This window comes from Amia ocellicauda, chromosome 5 (genome assembly GCF_036373705.1).
Source record: "Amia ocellicauda isolate fAmiCal2 chromosome 5, fAmiCal2.hap1, whole genome shotgun sequence".
NCBI classification, from domain to species: domain Eukaryota; kingdom Metazoa; phylum Chordata; class Actinopteri; order Amiiformes; family Amiidae; genus Amia; species Amia ocellicauda.
In genome coordinates, this window is record NC_089854.1 from 52424545 (window position 1) to 52442864 (window position 18320).

An 18320-nucleotide genomic window follows, 5' to 3' on the forward strand; every position below is an offset into this window, starting at 1 on the left:
AAGAGATTACCAGACGAGCCGCAGAGTTCTGGATGAGCTGGAGCGGCAGTAGTTGCAGGCAGGCCAGCCAGGAGGGAGTTGCAGTAGTCCAGGTGGAAGATCATATTTTTGAGGGGATAAAAATCTCACGACACAATTGGGTAGTCCTCACGGCACACGGGTTGAAAACCACTGAGCCAAGCCACGGTGCTTCTTGGCTTGGCACGGCCACTGAGACTGCCAGGGGAAGGCGTTGAGGAGCTTCCCTTCGGTAGCTCAGTTGGTAGAGCGGAGGACTGTAGGTTTCAGGCAGCGGGCACCCTTAGGGCGCTGGTTCAATTCCGTCTCGAAGGAAGCCGTGCTTATGGTTTGGCGTCGGTTTTGGACGAGCTCCCAAATGTCAAGCCATTGGAATTGCATGCGGACAAGGAGAAAACCCCGGCAATTCGGATTTGTTGTCGAGAACTCGCATTGCCCAAACATCTCGTATTGCATGTGACCCTTTTCACCCTGAGCCCAGTTTTCTAAACCGGCCAGAAAGCGGTCTGGAACAATCATGAAGCCAACACATTGTGAAGCACTTCACTGAAGCCCGGGTAGCTCAGCCGGTAGAGCATCAGACTTTTAATCTGAGGGTCCAGGGTTCAAGTCCCTGTTCGGGCACAGTGTTGAGACCTTGTTGACCGAGGGCCGTGATCGTGAAAAGCCTGGATGGCCTTCCTCGGGACAATGAGATATGCAGTTGCGTCTAGGCGAGGTGTCCTGTCCTCTTTTCTTCCTTCGGCAAATATCCAGCCTTGCAAGTGTTGTCTTCCAGAGGCAAGTCAAGCCAGGAACTCTGAGAGATGTTTTTGCTGTTGACGACGTGTCACTTTAGAACAGGACAACATGCATCTCTACTTGACTTGGCACAATCTGTGAGGGTTGGGCCAACACAACCTACTCAATGTGTCCACACATTTGCTGGCGTCTTGAAATACTTGGAATGACCTGTGGCCCCATACCATGCAGAAGTCCACAGCTATGCGTGTCAGCATGCACTGCTCCTCATCCCCAATGTGCCACTTGTAAGAACTGTGTAAAAAGCGACAGAGAACGTGATCAGCAAAGAAACACAATTCCCCTGAGAACGACAATCATCGTGCCGATCGTAATCTCAGTGCATACCTGGATGCCCAACAAGCCAAGCCAGTGGTTCCCAAGCGTTTTAATGCCACGGCACACTTTGCTGAGACCAAAAACCTTTGCGGCGCACCAACATGGAAAAAAAAAAGGATTTACTAGGTATTGTCTCACCTGAATGGCAACAGGCTGCTAAAACTTTAATCACACGCACATTGCATGTTAAAGTATGTCAGTAAGGGAGTAATTAAAAGGGCAAATGTGTGAAGTGCAAGGAGTGGCCTTTAGTGGTTAGGTAAAAAAGTAGACCAGACACAATAAACTATTCGCAGTAAATATAAATTCACAGCAAAATAGGTTCAGTTCACAATATCCTATAACAAGCTCTATTCAACACAGTGGTTAAACGTTACAAAGGGCATTACAATTGTTGAAAAACAATAGCACACGGATCAAACATGCTATCCCCGCCGTTTTATTCGATTTGATTAGACGTTTCGCAACCGAAACGTTTTGTGTGCGGACTGAACGCACACCTGAGCCGAGCACGATCACAATACATATCCACAGTTAATCTAAGCGGTATCGTATTGTAACCGTTTCGGTTTGTTATCAACCCTTCCGGATCCAAAACCAGGAGTCAGACACCCTTTTCGGTGGACACGCTGTTGACTTCTCACAAGCACCATCCGCCTTCACAGAGGCAGCGCTAGCAGTGGAAAGAACGAAGAACTGAGAAACGCCGGGGCTATTTAGAGCCCGATTATTCATCGCAGAGGGGGGAAACCAAAGCCAAATGAGACTTAGAGGAACAGGAGACATCCAACAACAGTACACAACGGTACAGTACACAATCAATACATAACAATGAACAGGCCCTTAATTCACTCTTTACAGTCCTTTCTCTTATCTCCCAGCAGCCCCTACGGAGATGGCCGCATATTAATCGAGAGGGGCGGTGCTGCCTCTCCATCTCCGTTACAGTATCAAAAAATTAAGCCTACCAAAAGGGCAAGAACAAACACATTGAATAATATTGATAAAATCGATTTCGTTCACCAGTCCAACTTAGAACAAGGACAAGCAGAGTGCAAGATGAAAAGGAATTCACCATCTGTCCCTTTAATCAATTGCCTTTCAGTACCACTGATAGCACTGCGACTCAGTGTAGGTGTGCGTTCAGTCCGGCAAACACAACATTTCAGTTATGAAACGCTTTCTACAGGTGATGTATGAATGTAACATTTTCACAAATTTGAATACGTTTGATTTGATACAAGATTTATGAAGTTGACCCAAAAAAATGACATCATATTTTTGAGGGGATAAAAATCTCACGACACAATTGGGTAGTCCTCACGGCACACGGGTTGAAAACCACTGAGCCAAGCCACGGTGCTTCTTGGCTTTGCACGGCCACTGAGACTGCCAGGGGAAGGCGTTGAGGAGCTTCCCTTCGGTAGCTCAGTTGGTAGAGCGGAGGACTGTAGGTTTCAGGCAGCGGGCACCCTTAGGGCGCTGGTTCAATTCCGTCTCGAAGGAAGCCGTGCTTATGGTTTGGCGTCGGTTTTGGACGAGCTCCCAAATGTCAAGCCATTGGAATTGCATGAGGACAAGGAGAAAACCCCGGCAATTCGGATTTGTTGTCGAGAACTCGCATTGCCCAAACATCTCGTATTGCATGTGACCCTTTTCACCCTGAGCCCAGTTTTCTAAACCGGCCAGAAAGCGGTCTGGAACAATCATGAAGCCAACACATTGTGAAGCACTTCACTGAAGCCCGGGTAGCTCAGCCGGTAGAGCATCAGACTTTTAATCTGAGGGTCCAGGGTTCAAGTCCCTGTTCGGGCACAGTGTTGAGACCTTGTTGACCGAGGGCCGTGATCGTGAAAAGCCTGGACGGCCTTCCTCGGGACAATGAGATACGCAGTTGCGTCTAGGCGAGGTGTCCTGTCCTCTTTTCTTCCTTCGGCAAATATCCAGCCTTGCAAGTGTTGTCTTCCAGAGGCAAGTCAAGCCAGGAACTCTGAGAGATGTTTTTGCTGTTGACGACGTGTCACTTTAGAACAGGACAACATGCATCTCTACTTGACTTGGCACAATCTGTGAGGGTTGGGCCAACACAACCTACTCAATGTGTCCACACATTTGCTGGCGTCTTGAAATACTTGGAATGACCTGTGGCCCCATACCATGCAGAAGTCCACAGCTATGCGTGTCAGCATGCACTGCTCCTCATCCCCAATGTGCCACTTGTAAGAACTGTGTAAAAAGCGACAGAGAACGTGATCAGCAAAGAAACACAATTCCCCTGAGAACGACAATCATCGTGCCGATCGTAATCTCAGTGCATACCTGGATGCCCAACAAGCCAAGCCAGTGGTTCCCAAGCGTTTTAATGCCACGGCACACTTTGCTGAGACCAAAAACCTTTGCGGCGCACCAACATGGAAAAAAAAAAGGATTTACTAGGTATTGTCTCACCTGAATGGCAACAGGCTGCTAAAACTTTAATCACACGCACATTGCATGTTAAAGTATGTCAGTAAGGGAGTAATTAAAAGGGCAAATGTGTGAAGTGCAAGGAGTGGCCTTTAGTGGTTAGGTAAAAAAGTAGACCAGACACAATAAACTATTCGCAGTAAATATAAATTCACAGCAAAATAGGTTCAGTTCACAATATCCTATAACAAGCTCTATTCAACACAGTGGTTAAACGTTACAAAGGGCATTACAATTGTTGAAAAACAATAGCACACGGATCAAACATGCTATCCCCGCCGTTTTATTCGATTTGATTAGACGTTTCGCAACCGAAACGTTTTGTGTGCGGACTGAACGCACACCTGAGCCGAGCACGATCACAATACATATCCACAGTTAATCTAAGCGGTATCGTATTGTAACCGTTTCGGTTTGTTATCAACCCTTCCGGATCCAAAACACAGGAGTCAGACACCCTTTTCGGTGGACACGCAGTTGACTTCTCACAAGCACCATCCGCCTTCACAGAGGCAGCGCTAGCAGTGGAAAGAACGAAGAACTGCAGGAGAAACGCCGGGGCTATTTAGAGCCCGATTATTCATCGCAGAGGGGGGAAACCAAAGCCAAATGAGACTTAGAGGAACAGGAGACATCCAACAACAGTACACAACGGTACAGTACACAATCAATACATAACAATGAACAGGCCCTTAATTCACTCTTTACAGTCCTTTCTCTTATCTCCCAGCAGCCCCTACGGAGATGGCCGCATATTAATCGAGAGGGGCGGTGCTGCCTCTCCATCTCCGTTACAGTATCAAAAAATTAAGCCTACCAAAAGGGCAAGAACAAACACATTGAATAATATTGATAAAATCGATTTCGTTCACCAGTCCAACTTAGAACAAGGACAAGCAGAGTGCAAGATGAAAAGGAATTCACCATCTGTCCCTTTAATCAATTGCCTTTCAGTACCACTGATAGCACTGCGACTCAGTGTAGGTGTGCGTTCAGTCCGGCAAACACAACATTTCAGTTATGAAACGCTTTCTACAGGTGATGTATGAATGTAACATTTTCACAAATTTGAATAAGTTTGATTTGATACAAGATTTATGAAGTTGACCCAAAAAAATGACATCATATTTTTGAGGGGATAAAAATCTCACGACACAATTGGGTAGTCCTCACGGCACACGGGTTGAAAACCACTGAGCCAAGCCACGGTGCTTCTTGGCTTTGCACGGCCACTGAGACTGCCAGGGGAAGGCAGTGAGGAGCTTCCCTTGGGTAGCTCAGTTGGTAGAGCGGAGGACTGTAGGTTTCAGGCAGCGGGCACCCTTAGGGCGCTGGTTCAGTTCCGTCTCGAAGGAAGCCGTGCTTATGGTTTGGCGTCGGTTTTGGACGAGCTCCCAAATGTCAAGCCATTGGAATTGCATGAGGACAAGGAGAAAACCCCGGCAATTCGGATTTGTTGTCGAGAACTCGCATTGCCCAAACATCTCGTATTGCATGTGACCCTTTTCACCCTGAGCCCAGTTTTCTAAACTGGCCAGAAAGCGGTCTGGAACAATCATGAAGCCAACACATTGTGAAGCACTTCACTGAAGCCCGGGTTGTTGACCGAGGGCCATGATGGTGAAAATCCTCTGCGACGCAGGAGACGAATATGAGTATGTGCCTGTAAGTAGTGACTGTGAGGTGTGAAGGATGCTTCCTAACACAGATCTCTTACCTGGTTGCAGGTGCATGGTGGGCGAGAACACTGGGCCAGCCCAGTGGCCGGACACGAGCCGTTTGGTAGAGGCCATCTGCGCCCAGCTGTGCCTCATTCACCCGTCCCCCACCCAGACCGGAATGAAGCGCCTGTAATAGCCGGTGAGGCCAAGAAACGCACGTACCCGTTTCTTTGTCCGGGGGTTGAGGCCAAGGTTGAACAGCTGCCACTTTGTTCTCCTGGGGTTTGATCTGGGGGAGCTTAGGATCCCATGATGGGACCCACCTCCGGGGACGGTCAGTTCCCCCTGCTGGAGCCCGAGTCCAAGATTTTTTAACCATTTAATGAATGATTGTTTTTAAAATGACTTTTAAAAATGAATCTTAACTGTTTTTAAAAATTTAGTTGTTTTTAAATCACTAATTGTTTAGGGTTTTTTTGGTTTAGTTTTGTTTTATTTTTTTGTCAAATACATTGTCCGTTTTGGATTTAATTTTAAATGCATTGGACCTTTTTTGTTTGTTTTTTATTTTTACCTTTTTAATTGTTTCTTTATTTTGTCCAGTGCATTTTCAGTTATTTTCAATGTATTTGACTTTTATGTTGGTAGCAGTTTTGCTTTAATCACCTTTGTTTTGTTGTTTTGTGCACTTGTTTATTTGAAGTTAAGTATTTTGTTTTTCGTTAAATCACAAAGATTTAAAAATTTTTAAGTGATCTTAAGAATTGTATTTAAAAAAAAGTTTTTAATCATAAGTATTAAAAATTTGAATTGTTTTTAATTGTTAAATGTAAAATACTTCAAACAATAAAACAGTATTTGGCACAAACTAACTTGTATTGTTGTATTTTGTTAGCTTAAGATGGATGGATCTCCCAGTGTAAGGTAAGTGAGATGGACCCGGGGTCCCCACGGTGCTTTGGCTACATATCGCTTTACAGCCACCTCGTCTGCCCTGCCTCGACACCCCCAAGTATCTGTGACCCCTGGCTTTATGAGCTGAGCTGCATGTTTGCTATGTGCTGCATCCTCACCGTGTGTGCTGTGCATGTGGAGTGGCACGCTGTGATATAGTGTAGTGGCATGGTGTGATATGATGTAGTGGCACAGTAACATGGTTGATTGAATGATAAGGCTTCATAGACCTAGTCACCTTGGCATTAACATAGATTTGGATAATTTCACCATTAGTTACATCTCTGTTGTTGCGAGATTTTGAATCTCCCATTTTATCTCTAGTGTCTTCAGTGCAGGAGCCGGGGGCAGCGGGCATGGCTAGTTCAGCTCAGCAGCCAACACCACTCGGTTCAGCGGAGCAGCCTGGTGGGGGTAAGAGTGGTGTGTGTGTGTGTGTGTGTGTGTGTGTGAGTGTGTCTTCGTGTGTTTGTTAAATCTGGGTGCAGTATCCGTAGTGTCCTGGCAACTCCTGTCACTGTCTGTCTGTCTGTCTGTCTGTCTGTCCCTGTGTTTCTGCAGGTCCTGCTTCCTGAGGGCTGGAAGCAGATGCTGCCCGCTGAGCAGCTGCAGTGGGTCTCCAAGGCCCTGTTCACTAGGAGCAGGTTTGGGAAGCTGGTGCTGACCTTGGACCTGCGTCTGTGGTGGTTCCCTCCCCAGCCCTGCCCGGTGTATCGGCAGCCCCCGGCCTCTCCCAGCCTGCACTTCGCTCGGCCGCTGTTCCTGTGGATGCCCTACCGCATGTGGGCTGTGAAGCTCACTTGCATCCAGCCCCAGTGTGAGGGACACAGGCTCACGGGGGCGGGGCTGTACAAGATGGCGCGCCAAGTGCTGAGCATCAAAGGCTGGTACGATATGGTCACGGAGTACCTGGAGTGCCGCCGGTGCTCAAAGAAGTACGCAGGCTGGTCCGGAGATGTGCTGCAGCAGCTGGATGTGGCTCATTGGAGCCAGTTCCCAGCCATCCTCACCTACCCGTATGGAGACAATTCACCACACAGCGTCTGTGCTTTCCCTCCCCCCCTCCCTCTCAGCCGAAATGTTTCCTGAACTCTAACTGCTGTACTGCTGTGTCTTGGGCAGGCTGTCCTGCGACTACACGGTGCTGAGTCTCATGAGGGAGCACACCCTGGGGAACAGCACCACCCGGCTGTGCAAACAGCTGCAGGAGCAGCACAGCGAGGCGTGGCAGCATAAAACCCTGCGGTACCTCGCAGACTGCGAGCCCTTTGTGACCTCTGCACCTGTAGTCCCGAGCTTCCGGCCGCCGCCACCCATGCCACCGGTGCCTGGACCCAAGTGGCTGCTGGCAGTGTACGACCTCGACGTGCTGGAGCGGCTGGCCGAGGTAAAGGCCCAGGTCACGTCTGTGTTCGGGTCCATTTTAAAACTGGACTCGACAAAGAAGGTGAGTATCGTCAGTCAGATTTTTTGTGCTGCTGTCTCAGCGGCCGGGCAGGTCCTGAACTCGGTGCTAACGTGCGGAGAGGGTGAGGGGCTGCAGCCCATGGCTGCCGGGCTGGTGGAGTGGTACGGCTTGGCCAGAGAGGCTCCCCCTCAGATCCTGTATGTGGACTGGGACTGCTGCTCTGTGGCTGGACGGTCGAAGGGGGCCGGGGGGCACAGGAGACGGAGCGGCTCATCCAGGAGCTGCTGGACATTTTTGACAGCAGGAGGGGGCTGGACACCATGGGCGTGCTGCTGCTGGACCACAAGCGGATCCAGGCCATCTGGAAGGCATAGCGGCCCCACCTCGCCTGCATTCAGGACCCCGAGGGGGTGCAGCTGTATACCCAGACAGGGCAGCTGCGGAAGGGGGGTGTGCTGCTGCCAGTATACCACTGCGCCCGTGGATCGACCTCCTTGGAGTCTTTCCACCTCCACCTGGCCCTTTTCATCCCAGGTTAGTGCCAGCTGCACCGCAAATAAAGACGCCAGATTCTGTGATGCTTTTTGAACCCAGTGGATCAGTAGACTAGTTTTTTTTTCTGTAATTGTTACAGTACGTGTATTGTTATATACTATGGCTTTGTGAAGAGTATGTTTTGAACTGTATTGAAGTGTGTGTTTCTGTTTCCTCCTGCTCTGCTCAGGCACCAGTGCCAGCGATGTGCACTTCCAGGCATATCTGCTGGAGGGCCTGGTGAGGTGGAACGCGGACCGTGCAGTGGCGGCCGTGGAGGATGCTGGCAAGCTTCTGCGCTCCTACAGTGGCTCCTTGCAGAACGCCCTGGGCACCCTGAGCCAGAAGGTGCTGGCCAGGGACCTGTCGGAGGGGTTCGTGAAGTCAGGTGTGTACACGGGTCAGTGAGCGTGTCAGTGTGGGGGGTTGATTTGTAAGGTGCTCTTTAGCAGCGTTATGAAAATAATAAAAGCGGTGAACCCATGCTTCTGTTATGATTGTGTTGAAGGGGAGCTCATCGGGATCGAGTACCTGTAGCTCCAACGTGTGCACAGCGACCCCGACGTCCCGGACGAGGCAGCTGGCCAAGACTCAGACAGGGAGGAGAGTGACGACGAGGGCTTTGAGGAGGACGATGACCCCACCATCTCCAACCCCGTCGCCCCGTCTCCAGCCCGACTGCCCACGTCTCCCGCCCGACTGCCCACGTCTCCCGCCCGACTGCCCCCGTCTCCTGCGCGGTCGACGGCCCGACTACCCCCGTCTCCTGCGCGGTCGATGGCCCGACTGCCCCCGTCTCCCGAGATGGAGCACCCCTGCGCTGCCGGAGACGCCCCCCCTGTTGCTAATCCCGAGGTGAGTAGGCAGTGATGGCGCTCAGCTCGTCTCTTACATTGTAGTGCACAAAACCCTGGAATGATAGCTATTGCCAGAACATGGTCCTGTAACTGACTGTCGTCTGTATTCTGTTGTTTCAGGAATCGTGCGGCCCTGATGGCGTTCCTGGGCTCCAGCACGTCCAGCAGTTGGGCAGTTGTCTGGTGGACCTGAGAGCCCAGACATTCCTGACCAATCGCCAGGTGGCGGAGCTGGTACACCTGTGGCAGCAGCTCCCCGAGGGAGACAAGCAGCGCCTCGTGTACCCGGCCCGCCACAAGGACAGGCTGACTCGGGGGCGCTTCAAAGCTGGGAGGAGGTCTTCAGTCGCTCCGGGAGTGGACAGTTGAAGAGGTGTGATATACAGACACGTTTTAAATCACTGCCGAGAAGCAGACGAATACGAGTATGTGCCTGTAAGTAGTGACTGTGAGGTGTGAAGGATGCTTCCTAACACAGATCTCTTACCTGGTTGCAGGTGCATGGTGGGCGAGAACACCGGGCCAGCCCAGTGGCCGGACACGAGCCATTTGGTAGAGGCCATCTGCGCCCAGCTGTGCCTCATTCACCCGTCCCCCACCCAGACCGGAATGAAGCGCCTGTAATAGCCGGTGAGGCCAAGAAACGCACGTACCCGTTTCTTTGTCCGGGGGTTGAGGCCAAGGTTGAACAGCTGCCACTTTGTTCTCCTGGGGTTTGATAAGACCTCTGCCTATGGTGGAGCCTAAATATTGTGCTTCACTGACTGCAAGAGTACATTTTTTTGGGTTAGCTGTGAGGCCAGCAAGTCAGAGGGCGTTGACAACTGCTCAAAGATGAGACAGGTGATCGTCCCAGGTGTGACTGTGGATTATGACATCGAGATAGGCTGCAGCATAGGCTTGGTGGGGTCTGAGAATGCGGTCCATCATGTGTTCAAAAGTAGCTGGGGCCCCATGGAGTCCAAACGGAAGCACAGTATACTGATACAAGCCCTCCGGCGTGGCAGATGCAGTCTTTTCCTTGGCTGCTTGTGTCAATGGAAACTGCCAATAACCCTTTGTGAGATCTAGGGTGCTGATGAAGTGAGCTGTACCCAGTCGCTCAATGATCTCATCAATGCGGGGCATGGGGTAGGCATCAAAGTTGGATAGCTCGTTCAACTTTCTGAAGTCGTTGCAAAAACGAAGAGTCCCATCTGGTTTCGGGACGATCACTATTGGGCTGGACCAAACACTATGGGATTCTTCAATGACACCAAGCTCAAGCATTTTCCTTACCTCCTTTGTGATAGCGACCTTCCCTGGGCAGGGTTGCTGTTCCCAGTTTTCTTTTGTGATGTCGAGGAGGCCTCGCGGTCTGTGGGAAATAAAAAGCTTGGGGTACTTCCCAGATGGTGAATATGAGAAAAGGGAGCAGTTGATCCCAGTTACGCCCATCCCTTTCCATCGTCCTCCTCAGCATGCTTTTTAACGTTTTGTTAAACCGCTCCACTAGCCCGTCCGTCTGTTGATGGTAAACAGAAGTGTGAAGACTTTTAATTCGGAGAAGATGGCACACATCTTTCATTACCTTGGACATGAATGGTGTACCTTGGTCTGTCAAAATTTCTATTAATATAGATTAGAAAAAGCACAGGCCCTAGTACTGATCACAGTGGAACTGAACTAACAACCTCACTCCAGTTAGAAGCAACTCCTCTAATCAACACCCTCTGCTTCCTATACATCAACCAGTTCATAATCCATCTACTTACATTACCCTGAATGCCTACAGCTTCCAATTTGAGGCTCAGTCTTTGGTGTGGAACCTTATCAAATGCTTTTTGAAAATCTAAGTATATCATATCATATGCTTTCATGTGATCTACAGCTGCAGTTGCATGTTCAAAAAATTCTAATAAACTAGTATAACATGATCTGCCTCATCTAAACCCATGTTGACTATCTCCAAGAATATGGTTTTCATTAAGATGCTCCTCTATTTTCTGTCTAATCATTTTTTCCAATATTTTACAGGTGATGCAGGTGAGACTGATTGGTCTGTAATTTCCTGGCTCAGTTTTGTCCCCTTTTTTGTGGATTGGTATGACATTTGCTGTCTTCCAGTCAGTTGGCACATCCCCTGTTTGAAGTGTCATTTGGAATATTTGAGTTAGAGGCCTATAAATAATTTCCCTAATTTCTTTAAGTACTGTTGGAAATATACCATCTGGCCCAGGTGATTTGTTTGTTTTTAATTCTGCTAGTCCCTTTAGTACCTCCTCATCCTTTACCCTAATCTCTCTTAGGATTTGACTGGACTGGTTGTTAACCTGTGGCATGTTATCTGTTTTTTTTTTCTTTGTAAAATCCTCCAAAAAACATTTGCCACATCTTATTCATTTTCCAAGATACTTCAATTTTTGCCCTTTATCTGTTTCACTTCCTACTTTATTGACCTCTTGCTGTGTTAGTATTGAAAAGCTCTTTGCATTTGTTTTAGTTCCAAGAGCTATGTTTCTTTCTATTTCCCTCTTTGCTTTCCTGACCCGTTTCTTAAGGTCTCCTTGCAGCTCAACATATTCTATGTATTTTGTTTAATCTCCGTCCCTTTTGTATGCGCTATACAACATTGTTTTTCTCTTGATATTTTTTTGCATACCTCTATTAAACCATTTTGACCAATGTTTTTAGGTCCTCAATTTGCTAAGTTTTGGTACATAGACTCGTTCAACTTCCTAACCATTAAATTGAGCGGCCACTTTTTTAACATGGTCGAAACACAGAATTATAGAGGACCCTACCCAGCACCCAGTTATTACGGGGTTGAAACCAAGCAATCAATTAATCAGATTCCAAACTCTCCACCATGGCCAAGACCAAAGAGCTGTCCAAGGATGTCAGGGACAAGATTGTAGACCTACACAAGGCTGGAATGGGCTACAAGACCATCGCCAAGCAGATTGGTGAGAAGGTGACAACAGTTGGTGCAATTATTCGCAAATGGAAGAAACACAAAATAACTGTCAGTCTCCCTCGGTCTGGGGCTCCATGCAAGATCTCACCTCGTGGAGTTTCAATGATCATGAGAACGGTGAGGAATCAGCCCAGAACTACACAGGAGGATCTTGTTAATGATCTCAAGGCAGCTGGGGCCATAGTCACCAAGAAAACAATTGGTAACACACTATGCCGTGAAGGACTGAAATCCTGCAGCGCCCGCAAGGTCCCCCTGCTCAAGAAAGCACATGTACAGGCCCGTCTGAAGTTTGCCAACATCTGAATGATTCAGAGGAGAACTGGGTGAAAGTGTTGTGGTCAGATGAGACCAAAATAGAGGTCTTTGGCATCAACTCAACTCGCTGTGTTTGGAGGAGGAGGAATGACCCCAAGAACACCATCCCCACTGTCAAACATGGAGGTGAAAACATTATGCTTTGGGGGTGTTTTTCTGCTAAGGGGACAGGACAACTGCAGTGCATCAAAGGGACGATGGACGGGGCCATGTACCGTCAAATCTTGGGTGAGAACCTCCTTCCCTCAGCCAGGGCATTGAAAATGGGTCTTGGATGGGTATTCCAGCATGACAATGACCCAAAACACACAGCCAAGGCAACACAGGAGTGGCTCAAGAAGAAGCACATTAAGGTCCTGGAGTGCCCTAGCCAGTCTCCAGACCTTAATCCCACAGAAAATCTGTGGAGGGAGCTGAAGGTTCGAGTTGCCAAACGTCAGCCTCAAAACCTTAATGACTTGGAGAGGATCTGCAAAGAGGAGTGGGACAAAATCCCTCCTGAGATGTGTGCAAACCTGGTGGCCAACTACAAGAAACGTCTGACCTCTGTGATTGCCAACAAGGGTTTTGCCACCAAGTCGAAGGGGTCAAATACTTATTTCCCTCATTAACATGCAAATCAAATTATAACTTTTTTGAAATGCGTTTTTCTGGATTTTTTTGTTGTTATTCTGTCTCTCACTGTTAAAATACACCTACCATTAAAATTATAGACTGATCATTTCTTTGTCAGTGGGCAAACGTACAAAATCAGCAGGGGATCAAATTCTTTTTTCCCCCACTGTATCTTTTGAATTGTACGTGTGAGCAGAGGCCTCAGTGGGAGTTGACGTTATTCTCGTCTGTGTGGTAGCTGCTCAGTTCCATGTCTCTTGTTCGTTCAGCCAGTTTCCTTTCTCTTGCAGTGGTTCACACCTGAAGGCTTCCGGTCACTCTTTGCCTTAGTGGGAGCAAACGGCCAAGGCATCGGGACCAGGTAAAGACAGGAGAATATCTGCTTTTGTTTTTCCCCCTCCACACAGTCCATTCTACCAGTGCCATATATGTAAATGTGCAAACTAAATACCTCATTTGACTGTAAGACTTTTGCAAATTAGCAATGGGGGTGCATCTAGTGTAAAGGAGAGAACAAAATGTATCTGTCTTAATTAGGTCTTTGTTACTCATTAATCAGTATTTAATCAAATGGAACTGCTAATATGCCTTCTGTGTTGAGTAGCAAGGATGCTGATTATTGATGATGTTGAGCTGACAGACGACAAAATTAATATACTCTGATAATACACAGGACGTGACTGATGTCTGTGAAGAAAGACAACCTGCTTTTTTGGAATAGGCTTTAAGAGTTATTAATGGAGAGACCGCTGTACTAATTAAAATCCGTTCTTTGATTGAGAAGATGGTGCTTCAATCCTAGAGTGAATGCATGACTTTGTGAAATGTATGACTCATCTGAAAGTTTGCCGTCTTGGTTTCTCAGTTCTCTCAGTCAGTGGGTCCATGGCTGTGATGCACTGGAGCTGCCTGCCCAGCAGAGGGAGCAGTTGGATGCCTTCATTGACCAGCTATACAAGGACATAGAGAGAGGACAGGATGCCTGCCAACCCACAGGCAAGCAAACAAACCCGCAGCTTAATACAGTAAAGATTCACAGGCTGACCTTTGACCTTTATGATCAAATAATAAAGTGCCTTGTATTTTGAGCAGACCTTGAACTGGTGTTTATGAAGTGTAGAACTAACCTCCTACCTGTAAGCCTTGGTTGGCCATATATTTCTAGAGTAGTTTGAGCTCTAAATTAAGCTACTCCTTTTCACCTTATAAAAACAAACACGATCTGTTTACAGGGAATGTTATCCTGTTGAGCGGCCAGACCCACAGGAAGCATGTAGTACATAGAGGAACATAAATGAAGTACAGATAATTACCGGTTCAATCTTTAAAGATTCCTGTTTGCCATTAAAAGCAGCATCATTAATGTGAAGAGTAGTGCATGGAGAAATGGGCTCTTTTGGGGCTAATGGTTGATTTAGTTGAATGGGCTGTTGTTTCGGAGGGGGTCTCACAACTGTTGCACTTTTGGTCTTTTCCAGAGATGGGTGATTTCCTGAACTGTGAGGGTTCTGGCCTGTTCCTTCTGCAAAGCCCTTGTAAGTGACCCTGTAATGGATACTCCCGAGGTCAGCAAGTGTGACTCGGACAATCTGCTTCCGAGCTTGGCCTTCTCTCCTTGTGTATCCCCCCCGTCTCGCATTGAACTTGGAAATCCACTTCTTTCTCCCTCGTCTAGAGTTTGACTTAGCAGGAACCTCAGATGCCCTGGTTTTTGTGGGCTTCATAATTTGGACCTGGATCAAACATTTGGGCTGACTACATGTATTTTTCTTTGAGTCACCTGCTACTTACCTTGTGTTGACTGTACAACGTACATTTTATTATTGGTTTTGACTGCTGCTTTGGAGGAGCCTGCTATTATCAATATCGGTGCACAAATCATAGTGCCTTGTCTCTGAGTCCTGTAAGTCAAGGGCCCATTAAGCAGAGATAAAAGGCTTCTGCACAGACATTTTCTCTTTGGGATTACAGTGTTTGGTAGAAAGTGAGATATAAGTATGTCTTCTTCAAGGCACAGAATTTTGTCTCCTAGCCTTGATGTTCAAAGTAGACAGAATAGGATGGTGGTTGGAGCTGTGTGCTGTCCAAAATGGTTCTTCTGGGAGTGTCATGTTTAGCCAAGGCCTTTTGTTTATAAAACTATACTATACATTTCAGACCGGTCACAACTACATTATGGTTTGACCTGACCAATGAATTACTTCTAGTCTGTACGATAGGTGTAAGAAAGTCTATACAAGAGATTTATACAAGAACCCTGCATGATTTGAAGAACATGTGAATCCAAGAACCTCACCAAGGTGCCAACAACATTGCTTGTAAGTCTGTAGCCTGTTTAGGTTGTCCCTCAAATATATAGTCTTTGTTTACCCTGCCTTGTTGTGCACATTTCAGTTAAGAATCTACACACTGCATCGACAGTCAATGGCTTGAACAGAGGTCTGCTCGTTTCTTCCCCGATGGAGTCATCTCAAAGGCTGCTCAGCCGTGGCTTTTGCTCCCACCTCATGTGTTTTTGTGAATTGTCTTGTCTAGGCAACCACAGCTGCCTGCCCAATGCCGAGGCCTCATTCCCTGACAACAACTACCTGTTGCACATGACTGCCCTCTCTGATATCGCCCCTGGGAAGGTAAAGCCATCAGAATAATTGTGTGTGCGCGTGTATGTGGGGCAGTTCATAGTCTGTATATAAACAAGTATATGTCTGTGTGTGTCAATGCTTTTGTAAGGACCTGCAGGCACAGCTAGATTGATGTGCTGTTCCATAATTTCTCCTAGTATAGAAAAATAAGTTCAAAGTGTAATAATTGGGGGTTTTCAGGAAATCTCCATCACCTAGATTGCTGTCAAAGAGACTGGAGTAGGCACAGCCGCCACAAGATTCTCAGGTACGTAGAGAGCCCAGAGACCGAGACTGAAGCCCCATTTACAGTGTCTGCTGCTACTTCACTGAAAGGCATTAGTGTCGAGGCACTGTTGGACTTTGTTTTTGGAAGCACAGTAAAGTCTAACACAGTGAAGTGTTAAGGATTTCTCTCTAACCCACTGTTGTTCTCTTTTGTTGTCAGGGAGAACTACCTGTTTGCCTGCTCCTGTCCCAAGGGTCTCTCCCAGGCTGGATGTGACCTCTGAGGAAGAGGAGGAGGAAGGCAAAGGGGAGGGCGAGACGGAGGGCGACGACCTGGAGGATGAGATGACAGACGTGTGACGGGCGGGTCGGCACACCAGCGCACACCACTGAAACGGCACCGAGTTGATGTTAGAACAGTGGAGGACAGCAGTGCCGGCAGTGGGTCAGCTCTTCGCATCCACAGAGCACACACGGGCTCACTCCACCTGCCTCATCCCTGACTGTCCTCTACAGCCTCTCACCGAATAAAACATTCATTAAAACTAGAACACATTTCACATCAGATTTTTTTTTTTTAACTGTCGAATTTCTGTCCCTGTTATGTTTCTGCATATGAGATTCCAAAGAAAGAAGACCACTTTTTAAACAGATTTAAAATAAATAACACTCATTCATGGCATTTGTATTAACTTTCCACTCCTGGTGCTTTCAGGAAGTGTTCTTCAGTGGGCATGACACAAGTTAGAAATGATGCATTTCTCAAAAATGTTTGTCTACCTACCTTTGATTTCAGTTAAAACTTGAATGCATGACATGAAAACTTATCCTGCAAGTTGTATGCCAATAGTTTTTTTTTATTATTTTTTCTTTACAGATTCTAGGTAAGTCAAGTGATCTTGTCCCAAAGTCCAGTCTATTAACATCTTATCAAGACTTACTTGCAGAGCATTTTCTATTAGACTGCTATTGTGTAAGCTAACCAGAATAATTCCTAAACTCCCTGTTACATTTCAGTCCAGTACTACACTCACCTAAAGGATTATTAGGAACACCTGTTCAATTTCTCATTAATGCAATTATCTAACCAACCAATCACATGGCAGTTGCTTCAATGCATTTAGGGGTGTGGTCCTGGTCAAGACAATCTCCTGAACTCCAAACTGAATGTCTGAATGGGAAAGAAAGGTGATTTAAGCAATTTTGAGCGTGGCATGGTTGTTGGTGCCAGACGGGCCGGTCTGAGTATTTCACAATCTGCTCAGTTACTGGGATTTTCACGCACAACCATTTCTAGGGTTTACAAAGAATGGTGTGAAAAGGGAAAAACATCCAGTATGCGGCAGTCCTGTGGGCGAAAATGCCTTGTTGATGCTAGAGGTCAGAGGAGAATGGGCCGACTGATTCAAGCTGATAGAACAGCAACTTTGACTGAAATAAACACTCGTTACAACCGTAACGTTACCTGAGCATTGTTTCTGACCATGTCCATCCCTTTATGACCACCATGTACCCATCCTCTGATGGCTACTTCCAGCAGGATAATGCACCATGTCACAAAGGTCGAATCATTTCAAATTGGTTTCTTGAACATGACAATGAGTTCACTGTACTAAACTGGCCCCCACAGTCACCAGATCTCAACCCAATAGAGCATCTTTGGGATGTGGTGGAACGGGAGCTTCGTGCCCTGGATGTGCATCCCACAAATCTCCATCAACTGCAAGATGCTATCCTATCAATAGGGGCCAACATTTCTAAAGAATGCTTTCAGCACCTTGTTGAATCAATGCCACGTAGAATTAAGGCAGTTCTGAAGGCGAAAGGGGGTCAAACACAGTATTAGTATGGTGTTCCTAATAATCCTTTAGGTGAGTGTATATGCAGATTGTTTAACAAATGTCTTGGCACTGTGTTCAACTTAATGACTATTAGATCTGTCTGTCATTTCAATAGTTACAGGCAATAACTAAATAGCTGTTACTTTAAGAGACTGGGACCATTCACAGTGTAAATATGCCAGCTGTTCATAGGACTGCCTGCAGTATCTATCATTGCCAGTAACTCTTGACATAAAACAATTACTGTTTTACAAGTTGCATCCTCACAAGCTGAGAGTGCTGTAGTGCAGCAGTATGAATAGCACAGATGTCATATTTACTGGGGATATGAAGGCAGCTTTGTTTTCACGACACTAGGTGGCATTGCTGTAAAAGAGCGATCGACTTGCAGAGCTTCCGTAGTGTTCTTAGTTTTTTTTTTTTTTTTTTAACTTCAAAGATCAGTAACAGTATGGAAATGCACATATGGTATATTTATACTTTTAAGACAGATCAATAACCCTTCCTAAAGGAGAATGACTGTTCACTCTCCCCTTTCCCAGAGAGATCTACCACTTTCTAAACACAAGGAATGGCCTGTAATATTTACTCTTACTACTTAATATATATATATACACACTTTTTTTCTTATTAAGATGCCAGCTACCATTTTCCTAAATGGGATGTATAATCAAAGACCTATAACCAGACAGGTCATTCAAATACCCTTCATTCTTCCTCAGAG

The 18320-nt window shown here is 46.8% G+C and overlaps 1 long non-coding RNA gene and 4 other non-coding genes across 5 annotated transcripts; all 5 read left to right on the plus strand.

Annotated features, from left to right (window-relative positions):
* The first annotated feature begins 244 nt into the window (after positions 1–244).
* On the plus strand, positions 245–333 carry trnay-gua (transfer RNA tyrosine (anticodon GUA)). The gene is given in 2 exon segments: positions 245–281; positions 298–333. It is a non-coding gene; the product is annotated as a tRNA-Tyr (tRNA).
* Positions 334–569: 236 nt separating this feature from the next.
* trnak-uuu (transfer RNA lysine (anticodon UUU)) lies at positions 570–642 on the plus strand. Its single transcript has one exon. It is a non-coding gene; the product is annotated as a tRNA-Lys (tRNA).
* Positions 643–2554: 1912 nt separating this feature from the next.
* Positions 2555–2643, plus strand: trnay-gua (transfer RNA tyrosine (anticodon GUA)). Its single transcript is given in 2 exon segments — positions 2555–2591; positions 2608–2643. It is a non-coding gene; the product is annotated as a tRNA-Tyr (tRNA).
* Positions 2644–2879: 236 nt separating this feature from the next.
* Positions 2880–2952, plus strand: trnak-uuu (transfer RNA lysine (anticodon UUU)). The gene has a single exon. It is a non-coding gene; the product is annotated as a tRNA-Lys (tRNA).
* A 10822-nt stretch (positions 2953–13774) lies between these two features.
* LOC136750616 (uncharacterized) lies at positions 13775–16437 on the plus strand. Its single transcript, XR_010816918.1, has 4 exons — positions 13775–13902; positions 14385–14441; positions 15442–15536; positions 15976–16437. It is a non-coding gene; the product is annotated as an uncharacterized LOC136750616 (long non-coding RNA).
* Positions 16438–18320: the final 1883 nt, after the last annotated feature.